Source organism: Staurois parvus, unplaced genomic scaffold, assembly GCF_062004578.1.
Source record: "Staurois parvus isolate SC_StPar_1 unplaced genomic scaffold, SC_StPar_1.0 ptg000059l, whole genome shotgun sequence".
In the NCBI taxonomy this organism is placed as follows: Eukaryota; Metazoa; Chordata; class Amphibia; order Anura; family Ranidae; genus Staurois; species Staurois parvus.
Window position 1 is genome coordinate 15,692,848 of NW_028317855.1, and position 25,949 is coordinate 15,718,796.

Genomic DNA, 25,949 nt, shown 5'->3' on the forward strand with positions numbered 1-25,949 from the left:
CTGAACTCACCACCATAAATTTAGGGATCTAAAAAAATAACATGTGGGGAGGGTGAAAAACTGCTCTAAGTTTAACTGAAGAATCTCCTGGGAGTGTCAGATTCTTGGTCTATCCCTCTGTACTGTGGTTTCATTCTCCAGTACCTACAAAGCACAGTAGAGATGCAGAGGTAGGTGAAAGAAAGCACAGTGCACACTAGGTATCTGACATACCTGGAAGTGCGATGGATGCTGAAGATTCTTCAGAATGCTTAGCTCTTCAGAGAGGAAAAATCCTAGACACAGGCTGAGGGATATGCATTAATTATTGTCCTTACAAGAAGTACCTTATTTTTGTTTTTAAAATAATGTCAGAGTTGCTTTAAAGGCAGCCAATCAGGTCCTCTGAGTTCTGGTTCCTTAGGGGTGGTTTTATGCCAGAGGTAGCAAGGAGTCAGGTCCAGAAGGAAACAGCATGGTGGCCAAGCAATAGGAAGTGTCTATATCTCACAGGTGGTGACGAGGAAATTCAAAGAAGGACCCCTCCAGGAAGTAAAAAACAGAGGAGAAGATTTGGGAAGGAGGTGTCACATCATTAAGGCTTCAAGTAAGTTAAACATGGCATTTAGGTTTCTTTTTTTTACTAAAGGGATCACTTAGAGGGAGTGGGAGGGAAGATTTTTTTTTTTTTCCAGAGAGGTGTTTTAAACAAGCTCAACAGAGCTTTACATTCAACCTAGTTTAACTGTGGCTCCAAAGTAAAAGACTCTTTTCTTTAGAAGTCCTCTATACTCTTGTCCTTAGGATGCCAAGCCACAGTTCTAAGGTGACCATTAGGATACCATTAGGGAAGTCAGTCCACTCAGTATTTTTGTAATGATCTGTATTACAGTAATGCTTCATTTCTGAATGTCAAAATAAACCACAAAAGGTAGGCGAGAGCTTGTTCCTGTCAGCAGCTGCCATATCGTAAACTCCAAAGAGAGACAAAATTGGCTTTGCTTGTTTTCACAGGGATATAAAACTCTACTAAAGTAATGAAAAGCCTATATGAATGGCCATGATTCTACGTGGAAGTAAAAATCAGAAACTATGAAAAATTATTAAAGAAGATAACTTTGATGTTCTGAATTTCTATATTGCAACTTCCACCATAAATCAAAGCAACTTCAGATTCCAAACTTGGCTTATTCATACTGGAAGTCACCTGGTCTAGAAAGCTTTTATAGTAATATCCCAGAAGATAACAATGAGTACTAGTCATATTGGGTGATCCCTCAACTAGAAGAATGGACAGCATTATATAAGTGTCTTTCATGACAGTTTTATTAGCTAGCAGAGGACTCCAGGTGGCAAGGTTACATGTTCTGCTAGAACACACCACAGAACTCAGATACAAAATAAATGCTTCCCTGACTGCCTCTTTCATTCTTGGTTCTTTGGCAGCACAAAGACAAACTCATGAGGTGTTAGAACCTCCTGTTTTCATTTTCTGTAGAATTGCTATGCTGGACTCATTAAACCTGAAGTTCATGCCACTTCCTTCCGATGTTGAGAAGGTGTAAATATTTATTTGTTATGAATCTGAAATGGAATCCAAGCCATAATGACGATTTTAGGGATATTGCATCCAAGATTTAAACCTGACCCAGTGCCATTACATTTACATTTGTTACAACCAAACTGCATTATATGCATAAAGCCCACATAGTAACATCCTAACTTTGAGGATGCCAAAAAGGGTCGAAAGGTAAACTGCATTAGATTTATGAAAATATTTAAAAGGTAGATTTGTTAGAAAAAGCAAGGAAAGCAGTTAAAGTGGAACTCCAGCCAAACCCTTAATTCTGCTTTTGGGTGGGTTACGTAGCTAACCTTGGCAGGGTGGGTGAGTGGGGTGTCAGTTGGAGGGGTAATGAAGGGGAGTGGATGGCACATTACCGCACATGTAGAGGTGAATCACTTCCACAAGACAACAATCAGCTGAGAAAATGTAAACATAGAAGCCAGGAGTTTGTGCACATGCGAGCAGTACTGTCCAAGTATGATAGTTGTTGGTAGAAGTGAGAGGGTTCATTTAAAATATACCTTTTGTTCAGATGATTAGCACATTCCTTACTGTTTTTGCGTTCTTTGTTCCCCTTTCTGATCCTGAAATTTGAATTTCCATGGCAGCCCTGCTGTACTATCCAAGAGTAGGAAGAGTGAACCTGTTTTAAATGTCAGACTCTACCTATTCTCATCAACAGCTCTGGGACAACATTTTCCAGTATGCCACTCTCTCTAACATGCCGTATTAGCTTAGGCTTGTATGCAGGAGTAGTAGAGGGGTTACACTAAGGCAAGGCAGGGTGGGTGGTGTCTGGACGGTACTGGGCAGGGTGCAGATGGGCATGGTCAATGCCCTAATAGACAAGCTAGCAGCTTGTTTTATTAACTCCAACTATGCTGTATCTTCATATTGTACTGGAGTCTAAGCAGAAACAGCGGGGTTGATTTAGTACAGGCAAACAGACTGCGGACTTTGCAAGTGCAGTTATTCCAGATGGGTTTTTCGGAGAACAAACAAAACACAAACATTTGATAGCACACTTACAAGAGTTAGACAAAAAATGGAAATGCTACATGATTTGCAGATGTGAAAATGACGACATGTTTCGTGTTGAAATCGGAAGTGATGTAACATTCTTTTGTGTGATGAGACACCTAGGTAACAGGTGGGAAGCTTCAAGTTCGTCATTCACTGCTAGTAATACGGAGTCATGTAAGATCTTACTGAGTTTCAAAAAGGGCAAGTTGTCGGGCCTGCTTAGCTGTGACTGAAGTTGCCAATTATGTCATCACTGCAGTTGGGGATTTTGCAGAGAACAGTGTTGGTAGCAAATGCTCAGTTTTCAGTAGGTTTCCATGCTGAGTAGTTCCAACCTATCAAATCTGAGCAGCCCGTGTGACTATAGAGTCAAACATGTGGGTGTGTGGATGTATACACGGTGGTAATTGACAGCCCCCTCCCTCCTACTCCATGCCCACAATGGAGATGGGCTATTACATCTTGATTAGTGGAGGCTTCACCTACCTGTTATTCTAAGACACAGGCTGAAGGGGCATGACACAGCCTGTGACTGGCAGAAATCCGCCCACACCGTGTTAATGCCAAAAAAATAATAAAGATTTGATTTCAAATATATATTTGTATGATTAATTAAAATAGTTTGTTGATATGAATTATTTATTTTACTCCATATCCCAAAGGCTGTTTTTTTTTTTAACATGTGACCTGCAGCAGTGGACTAGAAGATCCTCCAGCTTATGTTTCCCTGCAGACAGGCTGAGAAAGGGCTCATGTGACAGCTGTATATTGATTAATAAAAATGTACTTAGAGGTTTTTGGTTTTTTTTTTTTCTTTTTTTTTTTAATTAAAATATATACAGTGCCATCATCAACATAGAGAAAGAGAAGGAATAATGTAAATTGAGTGTGTTTAGTATCACTTTAAAGCCAAATGGTTTTATGAAGTAACCTACATATTTTAAAAATATATTTATTTTTATGAAAAATGTCACACCAATGTACCAGAAAATTGTGGCCTAATGAAACATATATGATTAACTTCTATGTGTGTCTTTTTACCGACCACACAAAGAGGAAATTTGAGAATTTCTCATGTGAACACAAATGTTTTATGAATAGAGGCTCCTACTTGTTCCTTCATTGATATTCCCCTAGTGATCATCAGCAGTACTGAAATAAGCAGTACAAATGACAACTGTCAGCAGCAGGCTGACATGCTATGGGAACATAAATCTGGGACAGATGAATCCAGTGGAATTTAAACAGTGTAACTTTTTGTCTGTGGTAGAATTATTGATTGCAAGCTCCTTCAAGGGGGCAGGGGGTCTGACATGAATAAACAAAAATAAATGCACACAGTTTCCCATGGAGAAGAGAAATAATAAGTGTGTAAAAATGTGAACACATTACGTTACACACTTAATGTGAACACTAAGATGCAAATGTTTAATAATTTAACACATTTCTGACTGTCAAACAGACTTTAAAGCAGAAATATACACTCACTGGCCACTTTATTATGTACACTTTGTAGTGTCAAGAAAATATCCCCCACACCATTACACCACCACCACCAACCAAAACCGTTGATACAAGGCAGGATGGATCCATGCTTTCATGTTTACACCAAATTCTGACCCTACCACCTGAATGTCGCAGCAACCAGTCTGCCCATTCTCCTCTGACCTCTGATGTCAACAAAGCATTTTTGTCCATACAACTGCCGCTCACTGGGTATTTTCTCTTTTTCAGACCATTCTCTGTAAACCCTAGAGATGGTTGTGTGTGAAAATCCCAGTACATCAGCAGTTTATGAAATAGTCAGGTCAGCCCGTCTGGCACCAAGAACCATGCTATGTTCAAAGTCAGTTAAATCCCCTTTCTTCCCCACTATTATGTTTGGTTTGAACTTCAGAAAGATGTCTTCACCACATCTACATACCTAAATGCATTGAGTTGCTGCTATGTGATTGGCTGATTAGCAATTTGTGTTACCAAGCAATTGAACAGGTGTACCTAATAAAGTGGCCTATGATTGTAGGCAACACTGTTTTTTTTTTCATTTTGGCTAACATAAGGGAAGGTCATTTATTTATTTTTTGCCATCTGCATTCCACTGGGGATTATTCCATACACATTCTGCCTCATAGCCAAAACAGGAAGTGAGAGGAAATTCCTCAAATTAGGGGAATCCTTAGGGGACCGCCAGCTCATTAGAAGTAGTGTCCCCATTGAAAGATTTGTCATCTATTTTCTTTTCTGGGGACAATCCAAAATTTTAGATTTTCTTTTGCTTTCACTTTCAATGATAATAGTAAACAGGACAAATAGAAATGGTGAATCTTCCTAATGGGGAACAGACAGCAATAAAAAGTGACAGATGTATAATCAATCTCCACTGTATTCAAAACAAAAAAAAGTTTTGCCTTTAATTGTACTTTAAGCTGGGCATACAATAGTAGAATTTCATTTTGTTTGAATTTTCTATTGATTAGTGGAGCAAAATCAGCATTAATCTTGGACCACGCTGTCAAGAAAATTAAAAGAAGTAGGATGAAACTTGTTTCTCAAACAAATTTCTAACCATGAATTTGATTTTGGTTCAGGAAAGTCCATTCACTTCAAAACCGAATGTTGAAATAAAGTTTTTTTTTGAAGTACAGGTATCCCTCGCTTAATGACCTACCCGTTTTACGCAGTTTCGCACTTACGACCATTTTTTTGGCTTGGAGTTACGACCTGCCCTCAGACTTATGACCTTTATTATATCTATATATGAAGAAATACAGAGCTCAATAACGGGATTCTTCTCACAACCTACACCCAGGACCCCTACTTCTACTTCGTCATCTCCCTTACCCAGTCATCTCCCTTACTTCCTTGCCTCCTAATTATATGTCCACTGATGACACTGATAAGGACTTTGAAGGATTTGAGGACTAAAATGTTATCTTCAATGTCTTTTGGGTTTTTTTTCTATTGTGTACATCTTGTTTGCAGTGCTTTACTGTGTTTTGTTTTTTCTTTTGAGACAGTACACCCAATTTTTGATTGTTGTACATTACAGTACAGTACTGCATACTGTGTAAGAGTTATGCAAATAAACACAAAGTCATCAAGTTGAAGTTTCCTTTGTCCATTTTTTTGTTCTGAATATTGTAATGTACTTACTAAATACAATTGCTCCTTTAATGACCAAACTCACTTAATGACCGGTCTCCTGGAACATTAAGTGAGGGATACCTGTACTTTTGAATAACATTCAAGTCATTGACTGTACTGATAATAATTGTCATACTAATGTTTGTACAAAGGTTTGTTCTAGTCTACTCTAGTCTAATCTGCTAGCGTATGGTCAGCTTTTACCTAACCTTTCCTACTTCAATTGGCACCATCTGTCAAGACTAGTGGTTGTTTTTTATACGGAAACTGCACACTAAATATTGCTGGAAATTAATTCAAGATTTTGCCTCTTTGGGCAACATGTTCTATTTAGTGACAGAATAAATATACATATACACTTTTAATTTATAATCACAGTCTATTTGGAATTTATTTTTAAAATAACTGTTCAAGTTGTTCAAAAGCAAATACAATTCCAAGATTCTATCATTTTCCAGTTGAAGTCTAAAGCTGGTTGCTGTCTTGCTAAACAGTTTCTATTTCAGACATTCTGACAAATATGGCCCATATCAGTTTTATTTAGCTCCTCTCTGTGAGGTCTAGAGTGCTATCTGTGACTTTGCTAGGAAGATTTCCCCCTTAAGCCAGTCATACATGGATCGAAATTCGGCCAGTTCAGCAGGAATTGGACGAATTTCGATCCATGTATGTAGCTGGCTGTATACATGTTGATCTTTCGATTGACTTGTGCTATAGCCGGCAGCACTGGTCATTGTATTCTGATGGCAAGGACGGTCCCTCGCTGGCAGAATAGTGCAGTGAAAGTGATTCACCCATCCACCTTGAAGGTGTGGATGGGGGAATTGGATTATTTTTATTCATTCTGGTAAACAAAAAATATGAATCATGTATGGCCAGCCTTAGTCTCTGGAGTACCACTTTTTTCATGCATGTAATAGCTAATTGAGAAACAATATACATTTCAGAAGAATACACAATATTGCACAAAGCAATTAGTAAAACAGTTATCAATAGGACAGGATGAGTAGGACCACTCTATGACAGGAAGCCAAAGCAAATGCTAGAGTATTACTGAAAATGCACATCTGTGTACCATGACATACAAAACCCATGAACTTTCAATAAGCTCAAAGAACCCGAGACACATTTTCCTAAAACAATTACCAGTTCCTGCCAGCTAAACAACTGTTATGGCAAGCGAGGGCAGGAGGACAGGTAGGATCAGCTTGGAGGCTAGCAAATTGAGACATCACAGAAAAAATGTATTAAAAGAAAATGGGGAATTAAAATCTTGTGTAGCCATGTAGGTCAGGTTTTAATTTATTTCTCTGGCCAACCTCTATGTGCATATGCTCGTTTTAAAGGCCAGTGAGTCATCTGGGAGCTTTACTACTAGGAACGAATGACTAGCCAACATCCAGTGGAGGACAACAACCCTTCTAACTTGGAACAGAAGTTTGTGAAGAAGGGTGCATGCAGACGATAAGGTTCCACTTTAACCCCTTCACGCCAATGTCACACAAATATGCAGCCTCACAGAACTGGGCTTTTTTCCGTGGTTGCTGCATATTTGCGTACCTGTTTTTGTGCTTGGAGCATGCTGCACAGCGCATCCCAGCACAAAGACCGGGTGTCACTGAGGGCCGCGGGTCCTGTTCTAATGATTGGGACCTGGGACTCCCGATTCCGAGTCACATGATCGCTGTGATAGCCTCTGATTGGCTATCACAGTGATCAGTCACTGTACAGCCCCACCCGCTTGTTTTTTATTTTCTCTCTGAATAGAGGAGAGAGATACATTGTATCTCTCTCTCCTTGCATAGAGGAAAAAAACTGTTAAAAGAACAAAATAAATAAATAAAAATAAAAAAAAAAAAGAAAGAAAAAATACGAACATCAAAGTTTGATCTAGCTCAGTCCCAGGGTTAGTGTTTGGATCAAGGTCAGGGTCAAAGGTCAGAAATAGAAAAAAAATGGTGTTAGTGTCAGTGTGTTTTAGGTAAAAAAAACAAAACAAAATATGCACTATTGTTTCTGGGCTGTACTGTGGGTACAAACAACAAATATACACATATATGGTATCGCTGCGATCGTCAAGAGCTGGAAACTGTATTTTGGGTTGTTCGTTGGTAGTAGGTTATGGTAGTAACAAGAAACACACAGCTGAATTAAAAAAAAAATATTTTTTACTATTTTGGGCCAGTTTTCCTTTGATAATAAAAAAAAAATCAGGAGATGTTCATTACCATTTACCACCAAATGAAAGCCCAATTTGTCCTGAAAAAAACAAGGTATAATTCACCTGGATGTACAAAGTAGATGTGATGAAATAACACATGTCAAAGTTGCAAGATTGTGCTTAGGCGTTAGAATTTGTTTTACCATTAGGCATGAAGGGATTAATCATATTGTCACATGACTTACACTGGTGTACTTTGGATTCTACTCTTGGTGACAAGCACTTACCTCCTGACCTTATGCTGATCTGCACTTTCCCTTCATTGTATAAACTAGGAGTGGACAACTCCATCAGGAGTAAAAGATGGGTTCACTGGTCAAACAGGGAAGTGGAATAGGATATGCAGTTACTCTGATGAAAAATAACTGTGGAAATCATGAGGTATGGCCACAATATAATTGATGACAATAATCCAAGTGATAAGCGTTTGATGTAGATTTTACCGTTTTACTCTCTTACTTTAGGCATGTGCATGGAGGATTGAATTAACAAACACTGACACCAATACCTACATATCGTTTTGACAAAGAAAGTACTTACATGTTGTCACATACGGGGCAGTTTTTTTCCTTGATTAAACAAAATGTTTTAGATTGTATCTTCAGAGGAAATAATAATCTCTGCAAACAAAGAAAATAACATCATATAAAACACTATATATAATTTATGCATATGGAACGTCATCTTCATTAGAATACACTTCTCCCAAACACTTCATGTACAAGTTTAAAAAAACGCATGCAAAAGATTTAGAATGAACCTTCATATCCAAAATCACCATATAAAGAATTTATTGATATTTAGTTTTACATGTTTTCAGCTTTTGTTACCTTTATTTCCACCTGGAGATTATGCCAGTAAGGCACTAAGAGGTGTATTTATAAAACAATTGTGCAGAGCTACTCATTCTGTGAAACATTCTATCCAAACGGATGCAAAAATTATTGTTATTAGGCTATTCTCTGTACAGGTTCAATGTTATTCATTTATGCAGAACAAGCTAATTCAGGAAAGTGATGCATTACGATCATTAGACAGAGCGGATGACCATAAAAATAAATACTTAGCAGCATTTCATGGCAATATTGTGGAATTTTGTTGATTTGCTGTATACTGTAGTCATGAAAAACATTCAACCTGGAGAGAAAATAGCCTACTAACATTTGCTTTTGTCCCCATTTGCACAGAATATAATAAATTAAAAACCGTGCAAATACCCAAACCTATTTGTGTACAAAGCAGCAAATACACCAAGAGGATATTCCCTCTAAATCACAAATCAAAATAAATATCTAGTGTTGCGCTAAGTGAAATATAAATGAATCAAAAAACTTTTCATAAATAATATACAGTTAATATGTGTCCAATAAAAGACAAAAAAGAAAGTAATCAGCAGTGAATCATTGCCAAAAATAAAATGCAATTAGGTGAACATGTATAAAACGATCTTTATAAAGTATATAGAGCAGTCCCCTTATTCTGTGATGAATAGTAGAAAATCTTCATTCCAATATAACCACCAACGTGAGAGTTCATCACTGTGATAACAAATTGGAGGCTTACCAGATCCTTTGACCCCTTAATTATAGGGGGTCACTAAACACCTGATATATATAATAATTCCATCCAGACTAATATGACTCAGATCAGATCACGTGTACCATCTGAGGCTCCTCAAAACCGTCCCGATCCCGATGGTGCATGTGCCATGTCTGCCGAGACACCAGAACCTGAACCCCGATCATCACATCTACAGATGGAGAGGAAGTCAACCCCATAAGATCGGGACGGTTTGATGATTCTACATACTTTATAACGCTAGGTTCACATCTGTGTGAGTGGTGCCAATGCGGATCCGCACGAAAATCCGTGCAGCAGCACCACCTGCACAGAGAAATGCAGACCAGCCTGCACTGGGAAACGCAACCGTACTGGAAACCGAGGTTCCCATGCGGGCTGCGTTTTCCAAAGAAGTAGAGGGACTTCTTCCCTGCGTGTCACGGGCACGGGAGTCTATTCATATGAATGGGCTCTCGTGCCCGTGCAAAATGTGGCCCGCACGGCCGCAGATATGTGAACCAGGGGTAAGGACTGTTTTATACATGTCCACCTAATTGCATTTTATTTTTGGCAATGGTTCACTACTGAGCACTTTCTTTTTTGTCCTTTATTGGACACATATTAACTGAGCACAGAATAAATATACAGTACCTACAGATTCACAAAATGAATAGCTCTGTTCATTCTTACAAACACAGCCCTTACTGTCCTAGGCTTTCAATGCTCACTTAGCCTAGGTTCACTGTGATGCAGTGTGAGTTGAATCCATTTTACAGTGCGATTTAAGGAGCTCCAGTGCGAGTCGGTACTGGAAGCTCCTAGACTCCACAGATGCAGTTCCATTCAAGTCTATGGAGCTACAAATCACACCACACTAAACTCATACATGACCCTTTTTCAAATCGCATTGGAATCACACTGCATCTATAGAAACTCATGGTTTTTCACTTGTCATGCGATTCCATGGGTTCAGGAATGCTTCAGAAATTGCATCAGTGTGAACCAGGACTGTACTGCACCAGGACAACAGGAACAGGACAGGACTACAAAAAGCTCCCCCTTTTTTTCTATAACATGGGGGGAGGGGTTCTGTAGTTATCAGCATTACCTAGAAGCAATAAAAACTGATAAGAATGCAGCAGAGGCAAAGAGCAAATTAAGTCATTAGCTAATAAGATTTCTCGCAGGAACAGGTATCAAACAGATATAATAAAATAACTAAAAATTATTCCTGCGCCTAGTAAAACACTCTAATACAGGTTCTATCCTGCTGCTGTGCACTGTGATCAACACAAACAATGAAAAAAAGGAAAAAACAGCGCAAACATAGACCTTTACATGAAATCAATATTACAAAGTGCAAACATAAGTGAAAAAATTGATCAGTGGTAAAGTCCATCAAAATAAACCAAAGTTCAAAAAAAATATTAGTGCAAAAAAAGAAAAAAAGAAAAAAAGAGAAAAAATATTTTCAAATTCTTCTTCTAATATAGAGGAACTTCCACCTTCCACCCGTGAAAACCAATATCAAATGCACTCACCAGATAAAGGTGAAAAAAACGCCTCTTAGGAATTTTATGGGATCCTACACCCTCTTTCGTATCCACTCTATAGGAATCCTCCTCTCCACCATAGGCTCCACCATCCGACCAGGGAGAAAAAAATCTCAGATAGTGTAATATTGTAAGACACCATTCATAAGTGAAATCAAGGATTGAGGTCACTCACATTCAATTCAATTTAAAAAGGCATATTTATTAGGATCAGCTTCTTCCAGATAAACAGTAGATGCAAGGCAACCTCCCACGGAATCTCACATCACAGCTCCAGGTTTCAGCAGAAGCTCTACAGAGACACCGCATATACAGATCCCAAAAGATGGCCGCTGGAACGCACCGCTCAGCGTGCGCTCCACTCAACGGAAGTGACGTCAGACGTACGGAGTACAAACCGGAAATGCGTCAACGCGTTTCGCCCCTCCCATCGGGCGTTCTCAAGACGTTCATTTCCTGTCTGAAGCTCCCTTATATACCCAGCAAAGACCCACCCCTCCGTTTCAATTGGTCAAAACTCTTCCCCGGGATGATCAAACAAACCACTCCTCCTGTAACGTGACGTGAGAGTCCCTTACAGATGAGGTAAATGCCTATACAATTAGAAATCTTTTTTCATGTTATTCCTGACACTATTAAATTATCTCCCAGAAGCGACATGTATACTACCACATGTCCCCAGTGGGAAAAACACGAACAAAGTATTAAACAATGCCTCACTATTACAAAAAACTTTCTTTAATATATGAGCAATGAATACTAAATAGTATAAAAATGAAAATAAATATAAATGTAATAAAAATAAAAAATATAAATAAAAATAAAAAATATATAAGATGAAAATAAAAATGAAAATAAAAATAAAAATAAAAAATGAAATAAAATAAAAATAAAAATAAAAAATATAAAAATAAAAATAAATAAAAAAATAAAAATAAAATGAAAACAAATATAGAAAAAAATAATAAATAAAAATAAAAATAAAGAATAAAAATAAAAATAAAATTAAAATAAATATAAAAATAAAAATAAAAATAAATATAAAAATAAAATTAAAATAAAAATAAAAATAAATATAAAAATAAAAAAAATAAAAAAATATAAAATAAAAATGAAAATAAATATAAAAAGAAAAATAAATAAAAAATGAATGAAATAAAAATAAAACTCAAAATAATATGTGAAATAAAATAAAAAAATAAAAAAAAATAAATAAATAAATAAATAAATAAATAAAAATATAAATAAAAATAAAATTAAAAATGAAAATAAAAATAAACCAATAACAAAAATAATTTAAAAAATGCAATAGCATTACAATGTGTAAAAAAAAAAACTATTAATAAGACACCTGAGGAATTTTTAATGGAAATAGTCTATGCTCTTACCAATTAGACAAAAAACAATTAATGTCTATGTCCGAATTCAACCCTTTGGGGTACAAAGATCCTAATTGAAAGATCCATTTTGTTTCATTCTGCGAGATACTCTTGACCATATCTCCCCCCCTCCAATGGGAAACGATCCGATCAATCCCGCAGAATTTCAAACACGATGGATCCCTATTATGACACATTCTGAAATGATAGGAAAGACTGTGATGTTTATATCCTTTTTTAATATTTCTAATGTGTTCACCTAATCTCACCGACAATTTCCTAGACGTTCTACCTACGTATTGGAGATGACAAGAGCACTCCAACACATACGTAACAAAGGAACTATCACAAGTTATAAAATTATTTATTTTATAAGAGGAACCCGTAGAACAAGAATGAAACGAATCATATCTCCTCTTAGTATCTCCTCTCATATTTCTACATGCCATACACCTTTTACATTTATAAAACCCCACAGTATCCAAAAAAGTTGCCTTTTTCTTCGGAATATCTGGGATATTTTTTGCTAACTTCATTCTCAATGTGGGTGGTTTTCTGTAAATGAATGAAGGTTTCTCAGGTATTAAATCATGGAGAACATCATCTCTCTTCAGAATCGACCAGTGTTTCCTTATAATATTTTCAATAACCTTATGTTGATTAGAGTAACCCGTGATAAAAGCCAGTTCACCTACTTTCTTCTTGTTCTTTCTATTTATTAATAATTCATCTCTATTAATCCTCCTCACTTGATCCATTGCACCTGTTAGAATATTTTCTTCATAGCCTTTTTCTCTAAACCTTTCCAACAACATATTTGCTTGCTCTTGAAATATCTTATTGTCATCACAGTTCCGCTTGAGTCTAATCAATTGGCTTTTAGGAATGGACCTCAACCAATTTCTATGGTGGCAACTGTGGATTGGGATGTAAGCATTCCTATCCACTTGTTTAAAATATGTTTTTGTGTGAAGATAGTCCCCCTGTCTATAGATGACTAAATCAAGAAAGTCTATAGATTCCATACCGATATGGTTAGTGAATGTGATGTTATAAGGATTACACTCCATTCCACGGATGTATTCCTCTAAACCATTCCTAGTTCCCTTCCAAATTATCACGATGTCATCTATAAACCTTCTAAAGAGTAGTAATTTCTCATTCATCTTTCCAAAAATAGCTTTATCTTCCCACATACTCATAAAAAGGTTGGCTACTGATGGAGCATATTTCGCTCCCATCGCAACTCCAGTGCACTGCCTATAATAATTGTTGGAATGCCAAAAATAGTTATTTGACATTGCTAGGTCAAGACAATCTAGCAAAAAATCAATTTGATCACCTTTTAAACCCGATTTTTTCTCCAATGCCCATCTCACCGCTGTTAAAGCATCCTCATGTCTAATGTTGGTGTATAGTGCATTCACATCAACACTGGCCAAAACACAGTTCTCTTTAATCCTTATTTTTTTCAAAACTGAGATCAAATCTCCACTATCCTTAAGGTAAGATGGAAAACCTGATACCAGAGGTTGTAGGAATTCATCCACATATTCCCCTAGTCTCGAAAACAGTGAGTCAATCCCATTGACAATAGGTCTTCCAGGGGGTTTTAATAAACTTTTATGTATCTTGGGTAGTTGGTATATAACAGGTGTAACAGGTGCTTTTGGTACCAAATATCTCGCTTCTTTTTTGTTTAAAAAACCTTCTCTTTCACCTCTTTTCACTAGTTTCATTAATTTGTTCTTGTAGCTTTTTAGAGGGTTGCCCCTCAATTTCTCATATGTATTTTCATCACCCACCAATCTATTCAGTTCTTCATAATAATCATTCCTATTCAACACCACCACCCCTCCTCCTTTGTCTGCTGATCTTATTACAATGTTATTATTTTTTTCTAATTGTTGAATTCCTCTAATTAAATCATGCTTCATCCTCTTATTTGGAACCGATAATACCTCCAAATCATATTCCACCATCTTTTTGAATGTATCTATACAACAATTATTTCCTACTTTTGGGTTGAACACAGACTTATTCCTCAAATTGGTGTGCTTATAAACCCCTTCATTCCCATCATTGCTCATTCTCCCACCCTTATGAGGATCAATAGCATTAGATTTGGAGTTTTTACTCCAATATTTTTTTTAATTTAATTTCTAATAAATCTATGAAGATCTATGTAAGTCTCCAATTTATTTAATTTTTTGTCGGGTGCATATTTCAGACCCAATGCTAAGACCCTCAATTCATCCTCTTTTAAAATGTAATCACTTAAGTTGAAAATTCCTTTATTTACATTGACCTTTTCCTTTTTCCTTTTACCTCCTCTACATCCCCTGTATTTCTTCCTTCCCAATAGGGGTCCTGATAGTTTGGGTCCTGATAATTTTGGTAATTCTGATAATTTGGAGGTGGTTTCCATCCACCCCTCCCTCCTCTGTTTGGGTAATACTGACCCCCTCTCCCTCTCGGGTTGTAAACTCCTCTTTGGTTCCCCCCTCTCCATGGCGGTCCCACAAAACCTCCTCTTGGAAAAACCTTTCCCTCATATTGATGATTATATGGGGATCCCATTAGAGGTCCAAATCTATTGTATGTGGGCACCCCATAGTTAGAAGTTGGATTCTCATCCATGTTCTTTCTAGGGGAAGAATTCTTTTGTATATTTTTTGAAAAAGCAACCGTAGCTGCCTTAATCTTCACTCCAGATGATCCCAAATTAGAACCTGGATCTTTGGTATCCCCCTCAACTGAGGAATTCCTAGAATCGTCAGTTCCCTTACTATTATCATCCTGCCATTTATAAACATTTTGGGATTTGTAATCCTGTATATCTCTACCATATTTCTTAATTTTCTTCTTTTTAGTGTCCTCATCTACTTTATTAATATATTCTTGAGTTAGTTTCGCCTTTTCTTTAAAATCCATTGATTCACTGAAAGGGGCCATTTTTTCCTTTAGATTATAAATTATTTCTTCCAAAATTTTAAGTTTCCTTTTTCTTCTTTGTACAATTAATTCCATAAGTTTTTTCTCAACATGGTTGAAAAATGAAAACCACTCCTCATCCACCTCTTTCCCCACAAGACCATCACTGGGAGCAATTTCCCATCTGAGCCTTCTTGGGGTGATTCCTTCTTTAATGTATTTTTCAAGTGTCACTACATCCCACCACGCCCTCACCTGCTTGTCCAAAGAATTTTTGAGTGTTCTAAAATCCTTAGACAAATCAGTGTTTTCTACATTCTGTGAAAAAATATCTTCTACATTCACCCTTTTTAAGGACACAAAACTAAATAAATCCATGGCTGCAGGATCAAGTACAGATGAAGTATATATAAATACTATGACCTCTGAACACACAAAAAAACTAAAAATTATTCCTGCGCCTAGTAAAACACTCTAATACAGGTTCTATCCTGCTGCTGTGCACTGTGATCAACACAAACAATGAAAAAAAGGAAAAAACAGCGCAAACATAGACCTTTACATGAAATCAATATTACAAAGTGCAAACATAAGTGAAAAAATTGATCAGTGGTAAAGTCCATCAAAATAAACCAAAGTTCAAAAAAAATATTAGTGCAAAAAAAGAAAAAAAGAAAAAAAGAGAAAAAATATTTTCAAATTCTTCTTCTAATATAGAGGAACTTCCACCTTCCACCCGTGAAAACCAATATCAAATGCACTCACCAGATAAAGGTGAAAAAAACGCCTCTTAGGAATTTTATGGGATCCTACACCCTCTTTCGTATCCACTCTATAGGAATCCTCCTCTCCACCATAGGCTCCACCATCCGACCAGGGAGAAAAAAATCTCAGATAGTGTAATATTGTAAGACACCATTCATAAGTGAAATCAAGGATTGAGGTCACTCACATTCAATTCAATTTAAAAAGGCATATTTATTAGGATCAGCTTCTTCCAGATAAACAGTAGATGCAAGGCAACCTCCCACGGAATCTCACATCACAGCTCCAGGTTTCAGCAGAAGCTCTACAGAGACACCGCATATACAGATCCCAAAAGATGGCCGCTGGAACGCACCGCTCAGCGTGCGCTCCACTCACCGGAAGTGACGTCAGACGTACGGAGTACAAACCGGAAATGCGTCAACGCGTTTCGCCCCTCCCATCGGGCGTTCTCAAGACGTTCATTTCCTGTCTGAAGCTCCCTTATATACCCAGCAAAGACCCACCCCTCCGTTTCAATTGGTCAAAACTCTTCCCCGGGATGATCAAACAAACCACTCCTCCTGTAACGTGACGTGAGAGTCCCTTACAGATGAGGTAAATGCCTATACAATTAGAAATCTTTTTTCATGTTATTCCTGACACTATTAAATTATCTCCCAGAAGCGACATGTATACTACCACATGTCCCCAGTGGGAAAAACACGAACAAAGTATTAAACAATGCCTCACTATTACAAAAAACTTTCTTTAATATATGAGCAATGAATACTAAATAGTATAAAAATGAAAATAAATATAAATGTAATAAAAATAAAAAATATAAATAAAAATAAAAAATATATAAGATGAAAATAAAAATGAAAATAAAAATAAAAATAAAAAATGAAATAAAATAAAAATAAAAATAAAAATAAAAAATATAAAAATAAAAATAAATAAAAAAATAAAAATAAAATGAAAACAAATATAGAAAAAAATAATAAATAAAAATAAAAATAAAGAATAAAAATAAAAATAAAATTAAAATAAATATAAAAATAAAAATAAAAATAAATATAAAAATAAAATTAAAATAAAAATAAAAATAAATATAAAAATAAAAAAAATAAAAAAATATAAAATAAAAATGAAAATAAATATAAAAAGAAAAATAAATAAAAAATGAATGAAATAAAAATAAAACTCAAAATAATATGTGAAATAAAATAAAAAAATATAAAAAAAAAATAAATAAATAAATAAATAAAAATATAAATAAAAATAAAATTAAAAATGAAAATAAAAATAAACCAATAACAAAAATAATTTAAAAAATGCAATAGCATTACAATGTGTAAAAAAAAACTATTAATAAGACACCTGAGGAATTTTTAATGGAAATAGTCTATGCTCTTACCAATTAGACAAAAAACAATTAATGTCTATGTCCGAATTCAACCCTTTGGGGTACAAAGATCCTAATTGAAAGATCCATTTTGTTTCATTCTGCGAGATACTCTTGACCATATCTCCCCCCCTCCAATGGGAAACGATCCGATCAATCCCGCAGAATTTCAAACACGATGGATCCCTATTATGACACATTCTGAAATGATAGGAAAGACTGTGATGTTTATATCCTTTTTTAATATTTCTAATGTGTTCACCTAATCTCACCGACAATTTCCTAGACGTTCTACCTACGTATTGGAGATGACAAGAGCACTCCAACACATACGTAACAAAGGAACTATCACAAGTTATAAAATTATTTATTTTATAAGAGGAACCCGTAGAACAAGAATGAAACGAATCTCGCAGAATGAAACAAAATGGATCTTTCAATTAGGATCTTTGTACCCCAAAGGGTTGAATTCGGACATAGACATTAATTGTTTTTTGTCTAATTGGTAAGAGCATAGACTATTTCCATTAAAAATTCCTCAGGTGTCTTATTAATAGTTTTTTTTTACACATTGTAATGCTATTGCATTTTTTAAATTATTTTTGTTATTGGTTTATTTTTATTTTCATTTTTAATTTTATTTTTATTTATATTTTTATTTATTTATTTATTTATTTATTTTTAATATTTTTTTATTTTATTTCACATATTATTTTGAGTTTTATTTTTATTTCATTCATTTTTTATTTATTTTTCTTTTTATATTTATTTTCATTTTTATTTTATATTTTTTTATTTTTTTTATTTTTATATTTATTTTTATTTTAATTTTATTTTTATATTTATTTTTATTTTTATTTTTATATTTATTTTAATTTTATTTTTATTTTTATTCTTTATTTTTATTTTTATTTATTATTTTTTTCTATATTTGTTTTCATTTTATTTTTATTTTTTTATTTATTTTTATTTTTATATTTTTTATTTTTATTTTTATTTTATTTCATTTTTTATTTTTATTTTTATTTTCATTTTTATTTTCATCTTATATATTTTTTATTTTTATTTATATTTTTTATTTTTATTACATTTATATTTATTTTCATTTTTATACTATTTAGTATTCATTGCTCATATATTAAAGAAAGTTTTTTGTAATAGTGAGGCATTGTTTAATACTTTGTTCGTGTTTTTCCCACTGGGGACATGTGGTAGTATACATGTCGCTTCTGGGAGATAATTTAATAGTGTCAGGAATAACATGAAAAAAGATTTCTAATTGTATAGGCATTTACCTCATCTGTAAGGGACTCTCACGTCACGTTACAGGAGGAGTGGTTTGTTTGATCATCCCGGGGAAGAGTTTTGACCAATTGAAACGGAGGGGTGGGTCTTTGCTGGGTATATAAGGGAGCTTCAGACAGGAAATGAACGTCTTGAGAACGCCCGATGGGAGGGGCGAAACGCGTTGACGCATTTCCGGTTTGTACTCCGTACGTCTGACGTCACTTCCGTTGAGTGGAGCGCACGCTGAGCGGTGCGTTCCAGCGGCCATCTTTTGGGATCTGTATATGCGGTGTCTCTGTAGAGCTTCTGCTGAAACCTGGAGCTGTGATGTGAGATTCCGTGGGAGGTTGCCTTGCATCTACTGTTTATCTGGAAGAAGCTGATCCTAATAAATATGCCTTTTTAAATTGAATTGAATGTGAGTGACCTCAATCCTTGATTTCACTTATGAATGGTGTCTTACAATATTACACTATCTGAGATTTTTTTCTCCCTGGTCGGATGGTGGAGCCTATGGTGGAGAGGAGGATTCCTATAGAGTGGATACGAAAGAGGGTGTAGGATCCCATAAAATTCCTAAGAGGCGTTTTTTTCACCTTTATCTGGTGAGTGCATTTGATATTGGTTTTCACGGGTGGAAGGTGGAAGTTCCTCTATATTAGAAGAAGAATTTGAAAATATTTTTTCTCTTTTTTTCTTTTTTTCTTTTTTTGCACTAATATTTTTTTTGAACTTTGGTTTATTTTGATGGACTTTACCACTGATCAATTTTTTCACTTATGTTTGCACTTTGTAATATTGATTTCATGTAAAGGTCTATGTTTGCGCTGTTTTTTCCTTTTTTTTTTAGATATAATAAAATACTTTTAATCACATAAGTAACAGACCAAAAAAAACAAATAAGAGAAACGTAGCTTTTAGGGTTTACCTACAGTTTAAAAGCTGATTCACATGTGTGGCTTTAATTGCTTTCCCACAAAAAAGCGATCTGCGGTAAATCGTCTCGCTGCCTGCTTTAACCCTCAAAAAGCTGAGCCACCACAACAAAATTGCGTCCATCCCACGCAGTTGCAGGGCAGCTGTGGAAATGGTCACATTTACTTGAATGGGTCACATTCAGCGGTGGTGCTACCTGCTGAAAGCAACATAGCATTTCACTTTTGACATGAACGTGAAGCAAAGCATCATGGCTGTGACGTGTACATCCCTGAGTGGCAGCATGTCCTATTTTAGGTTGGCGGTCAGAGAAATCATGGCTTACCCACTTGCTTATACCACTGCCCATGTGAAAGAGCCTTAGCAGGGACAGATATAAAATAAATTCAATTTTAACCCCTTAGGGGTAGCACCTCCAGACCCTTTAAGGGGTTTGTGACGGTGGGTGCCGTGACTGGCTGTCATGGAGGTCACATGAAAGCATGTAGCAATCAGGACCTTTCCATGAGGTGCCGGTAAATATGCCAGGGGCGCACGCTTTCACATTTTGTTTACATTGGGTATGCACATATGCGGCCTCTCAGAGCCAAGAACCAGCCTCCAAGAGACCACATAATTGCATACGCTTGGTGCCAAGGAGTTACCCACCAGAGGGATATTCTGATTTGTATCTGCAGTGACTTTAAGTTATATTTCCACTTTCCATAAAGGCTTCATTCACACTGGCATATCATTGCGCATACCCGTGAGAAGGGCCATTTTCATCCACATGGGATGCACAGGTGTTCCATGCAGGCAGACCCATTCATGTCTAATGGGATGCAGCCGCTGGTCCCAATTTGACAGCCTTGCAGGTGAGGGTGCATGTCTCCAAATGCAGAGAGCGTGTGTTTTGGGACCCGCACAGCCACAAATTGGGACCAGTGGCTGTGACTGTGCAGCCACTGTGTCCCAATAGACATGAATAGGACTGCCCGCGGATCCCATGTGGGTGAAGACAGCCCTTCACACTGGTATATGCAGAGATATGCCCATATTGTTAAGGCCAAGCTCATGATGAACATTTGTGATCAGGCAGGTTCATTACAGGCTATATGTTTAGGTTTTTAATTTTGTCCAATTTGCTCTGAGTTGTCAGAAGTGTGATAGGCTGTCACTGTCACTGCAGTGCATGTCTGTACAAAAATCATTCCTCAGGGACTCCTAATACACAACATATGTCTGTGCAATATTACTTGTTATCAAAAATGAAAACAAGCAGACTATGGTAATGTTTCGCTAACCAGTACATGTAAACAGTGCTTCAAATCAGGATTTTAACATATAAGAAAACATATGCTTTGGCTTCGGGTCCGCGCTCTTTGAAACATCACAAGACTTTCCAGGAAACTCATCTGGATTCAGTCTATGCAGGACATTTCAGAAGTTTGGAATTATTACAAGTGATTCGCTATTATCTTTACAATCCCAGAATACCAGGAGATTCCTCCATTTCTGTGCACTTTAGCTCTCCCTAGGCAGTCTGCAGATTTCAATGAAAGAAGAAAACAGTGCTAATTCACATTCCAAATGTCCAAAGTTGAGCCCTTTCCAGCCTTATCTAGAGAATGTGCAGATTTCTAGCAAATCACTGTAGCAAGGGAGGCCAGTTTTGTAATTCATCCTTTCGAGTAAGCTGCCAGAAAGCTGGAACATGACTTATTTATTGTTTTCCTTTGTTAATAGCAGAATGTGTTCTTTTCCTACACTTGGCCAAAAACCTACTATGTATATAAAGAAGTCCTAGCAAATCTATTATGTAGAATTCTGAAAAGAAGCTTTTCATTTACACCCTAGAATTTTAAAGAGTAACTCCACTTTCATGAAAAAATAGCAAATAAAAACATATAGCAGGGCTTAAAATTTCAAGTCCTGAGCTACTAGCCAGGCCTGAAGAGTTACTCGCCACCAACAAACACACACAAACAGAGAACCTGTACACACAAACACACACAAACAGAGACACCTGTAGACACACACAGACATGTACATACACACAGAGACACATGTACATACACACACAGAAACATGTACACACACGCACAGAGACACATGTACATACACACACAGAAACATGTACACAAACGTACAGAGACACATGTACATACACACACAGAAACATGTACACACATGTACAGAGACACATGTACATACACACACAGAAACATGTACACACACGTACAGAGACACATGTACACACACACACATACAGACACATGTATACACATACAGGCACGTACAGACACGCATACACACAGATACATGTACATACACAAAAATACACATGTACATATACACGGACACACATACATACACAGACACAAGAACATACATACACAGACACATGTACACACAGACACATGTACGTATATACACCGTGTTCCAAATTATTATGCAAATGATATTTTTCTCATTTACCTAAATAATTGATGTAAATAACAGTCAGCATAATTCTCATGCTCCTAGATTGTAAGCTTGAAAGAGCAGGGCCCTCGATCCCCTCATGTTTTGCATTGTATTGGTATTGTTCTGTCACATGGTCTGTCCCCCTTTATAATGTACAGCGCTGAGCGAACTATTGGCGCTTTATAAATACTGTATAATAATAATAATAATAATGTTATCAACTATTAAGAGTACAATTCAAATTTTATTGAACAAACCTCCTAATGATAACAGGATTTTTTTAAACATAAAACACTTACAATGCACTGTTCCAAATTAATACGCGCAGTAAGTTTCAAAACACTTCATAGCTTGTAAAGAACTGAAAATTGTCATTTGTTGTGTTTGCAGCATATTTACTGAAATCAAAAGCTATTTCAATTAAACTTTTAACAACATTTTAACTTTTGAAACATTGTAACAGGTCACGTTACATTTTAACATAGGACCCCTTATTTGATAGCAGCTTCACAAGTCTTGCATCCATTGAACTTGTGAGTTTTTGGACAGTTTCTGCTTGAATTTGTTTGCAAGATGTCAGAATAGCCTCCCAGAGCTGCTGTTTGGATGTAAACTGCCTCCCACCCTCATAGATCTTTTGATTGAGGATGCTTCAAAGGTTCTCAATAGGATTGAGGTCAGGGGAGGATGGAGGCCACACCATGACTTTCTCTCCTTGTATCCCCATAGCAGCCATTGATGCAGAGGTATTCTTTGTAGCATGAGATGGTGCATTGTCATGCATGAAGATGATTTTATTACAGAAAGCATAGTTCTTCCTTCTGTATCAGGGAAGAAAGTGGTCAGTCATAAACTCCACATACTTTGCAGAGGTCATCTTTACACCTTCGGGGATCCTAAAGGGGCCGACCAGCATTGTTCCCATGATTCTGGCCCAAAACATGACTCCACCACCGCCTTGCTGACGTCGCAGCCTTGTTGGAACAGGGTGGCCATCCACCAACCATCCACTACGCCATCCATCTGGACCATCCAGGGTTGCACGGCACTCATCAGTGAACAGGAATGTTTGAAAATTAGTCTTCATGTATTTTTCTGCTCAATGCAGCCATTTCTGCTTGTGAGCATTGGTTAGTGGTGGCAGAATAGAAGGTTTAAGCACAGTTGCAAGACTCTGGAGGACTCTACACCTTGATGTCCGTGGGACTCCAGAGGCACCAACAGCTTCAAATATCTGTTTGCTGCTATGTAATGGTATTTTAGCAGCTGCTCTCTTGATCCGATGCATGGTCCTGTGCTCTGAATCAGCCACAAATCTCTTAATAGTGCGATGATCACGCTTAGGTTTTCGTGAAATATCTAATGTTTTCATACCTCCTCCAAGGCATTGAACTATTTCACTCTTTTCGGCAGCAGAGAGATCCTTTTGCTTCCCCATATTGCTTGAAAATGGTACTCTGCTTAACAATGTGGAACACCCTCCTTTAGTAGTTTTTCCTTAAATTGGGCTCACCTGCCAATCTAATTATCACAGATGTCCGAGATTGTTTTCAGTGATCAAAAGAGCCCTGACACACAATGCCATCCATGAGTTAAACTGAAAAACAAAATCTTTGTGACACCTATATAGAATTTGCATAATAATTTGGAAAAGGGTGTACACATAAACACACACATACATGTACATACATGCAGACACGTGCACAGATACACACATGTACATACCCATGTACAGTTGTACATGCATACACACACACAAACACACACATGTACACGTACACGTACACCCCCCCCCCCCCATAAAAAGTTGCAGTACTTCTTGGTTCGCTCACAGATCCGGGTACTGCACTCTAGGGGGAGGCAGAAGAGAGCACAGAACACACTGCGCTCAGCTATTGAGCAGTCTGACGACTCTCAGTGCTAATGACAGATCCGGCCTGAGCTCCGAGCCTGCTCAGCAAGACGGCTCTGGGGGATACACTTGCCCCCACCATAATTTCCGCTCACCATTGGCGAGCAGGCGAGAGGAAATTTCAAGCCCTGACATATAGCATATAAAATTGGTGAACAAGCCATGTAGTAATTTAATGTTTTTTTAAAATGTTGTTTCCTTTTCTGCAGTCACTGTAATTTTCTGTAAAATGCAATGCAATATGGCAACCCGGAGGTGTTCTGTACACAGTTGATGTATAGAACACCCCCAGAAATATGAATTTCTGCTTGTGTGATTGTCTCATTTTCCAAAAGTCAAATTTTAGGTACCCCTGCAGTAAGAATTTCCATTTTGGCGAGCTATTCCCAAAGGGTGAAATATTTCTAAAGGGATGCAGACAGTGCATCTTTTCTTATATAACATTGAGCACTGCACCAGGTGATGATAATGAATCCGACCCTCTTATTCAGAATCAGTCAATTTCTTCAGAGCAATAGACAATAGGAATCTACTACAAAGTTTTTTTTAAATGCCTGCAATGTATATTGATTGTTTTTTTCTCAAAAACGTGGAGTTGCTCTTCAAGGAGAATGAGAAGTGGTTTTACAATAGAGGTAGTTGAACGTAACCATTGACAGACATTTTCCAAGTATCTTCACCTCGGTTTAAAGTTCCTTTTGAGTATCCCAGGAACCATGAAGCTCGGGAGCCCTGGTATGTAAATTTTGACCAGCTTGGCAGGTTAAGCTGACCTAGCCTGGTTCCCTTCTGTGTTTCGCTATTGAACCATTATTGTAATGGGTGGTCTCACTGGCAAACAGAAGTGCTGGAGCAGGCTAATTCTCAAATAAAGCTGTTTGCACTTTGTATATCAGACTGCCCTGTGATTCGGGGTTCCCAGGTTTCTCAAAAGAAATGAACAACTGATATGCAGCAACCTGGAGGTATCTGCTATTACATTCTACAGACTCTATAGCAGCTTTAAATATAGGTCTACCTTTAACTAATCTATGGCTAACCTACTAACCCACATCCAGTGCAGCTAAGGCCTGGTTCAAAATAGTTTTACTACTGATGGAACTTGAGCCTCACAGATTCGCATGATAAGGGAAATCTCATTTTCAATGATGCCAATCTAATCAAAGCAACTTAGAACAGTGCGATTTTGGAAGAGGTTCCTGGACTACTTTGGTGTGATTTACAGTGCGACTTGGCTCCATAAAATATACAAAGTCGCATCAAAATCACACCACATATCACACTGTAAATGATATCAGCTGCCTAGGCCAGAAACTAGAAAGTAACTGAAGAAATGTAAACAAGAAGTTGAAAACAGGTATATATGATAGACTTTCCTACCTATTTACTAATGCTAACAGCATAAGAATTAAAAATAGTCAATGTTGAATGACAGAATGAAGTTCCACTTTAAGAATGCTTTGCCTTGTTTGTTTATAATTCCAGTTACTTCGGGTACCCTGGCTGTGAGGTGACCATAAGAGGATACATTGTTAGATACAGTATGTATATTACACATATGTATGTATATACACAACTGCAGCTGGCTATATCTCTGGTGAGAGGTTTATTTTAAAGAATAAGTTCCCCTTTTCACAAAAAAAGAAAACGTAGACATACACCTTACACCCTCTCCACCCCCCCGGTGCCTGCTGTACTTACCTCTGCGAATGATTAGCTTTCATTTCTCACACAGCCAGTGCAGAGGTCTGGGGATTCGAAAGCCACGGTCTTCTTCCAGGACAGATTAGAGTGATTCTGATTGGTCAAGTGCTGGCACATGACCACTTTGACCAATCAGAATGACTCTAATACGTT

The 25,949-nt window shown here is 36.8% G+C and overlaps 1 protein-coding gene across 2 annotated transcripts in view; it reads right to left on the minus strand.

Annotated features, from left to right (window-relative positions):
* Positions 1 to 25,949, minus strand: part of HIVEP2 (HIVEP zinc finger 2) — a 278,510-nt gene that overhangs the window by 87,399 nt on the left and 165,162 nt on the right. For both annotated transcript variants that reach the window (XM_089668634.1, XM_089668635.1), the window contains one exon: positions 8,475 to 8,554. The gene's annotated coding sequence lies outside the window, so the exon portion shown is untranslated. The remainder of the gene's footprint in view (positions 1 to 8,474; positions 8,555 to 25,949) is intronic.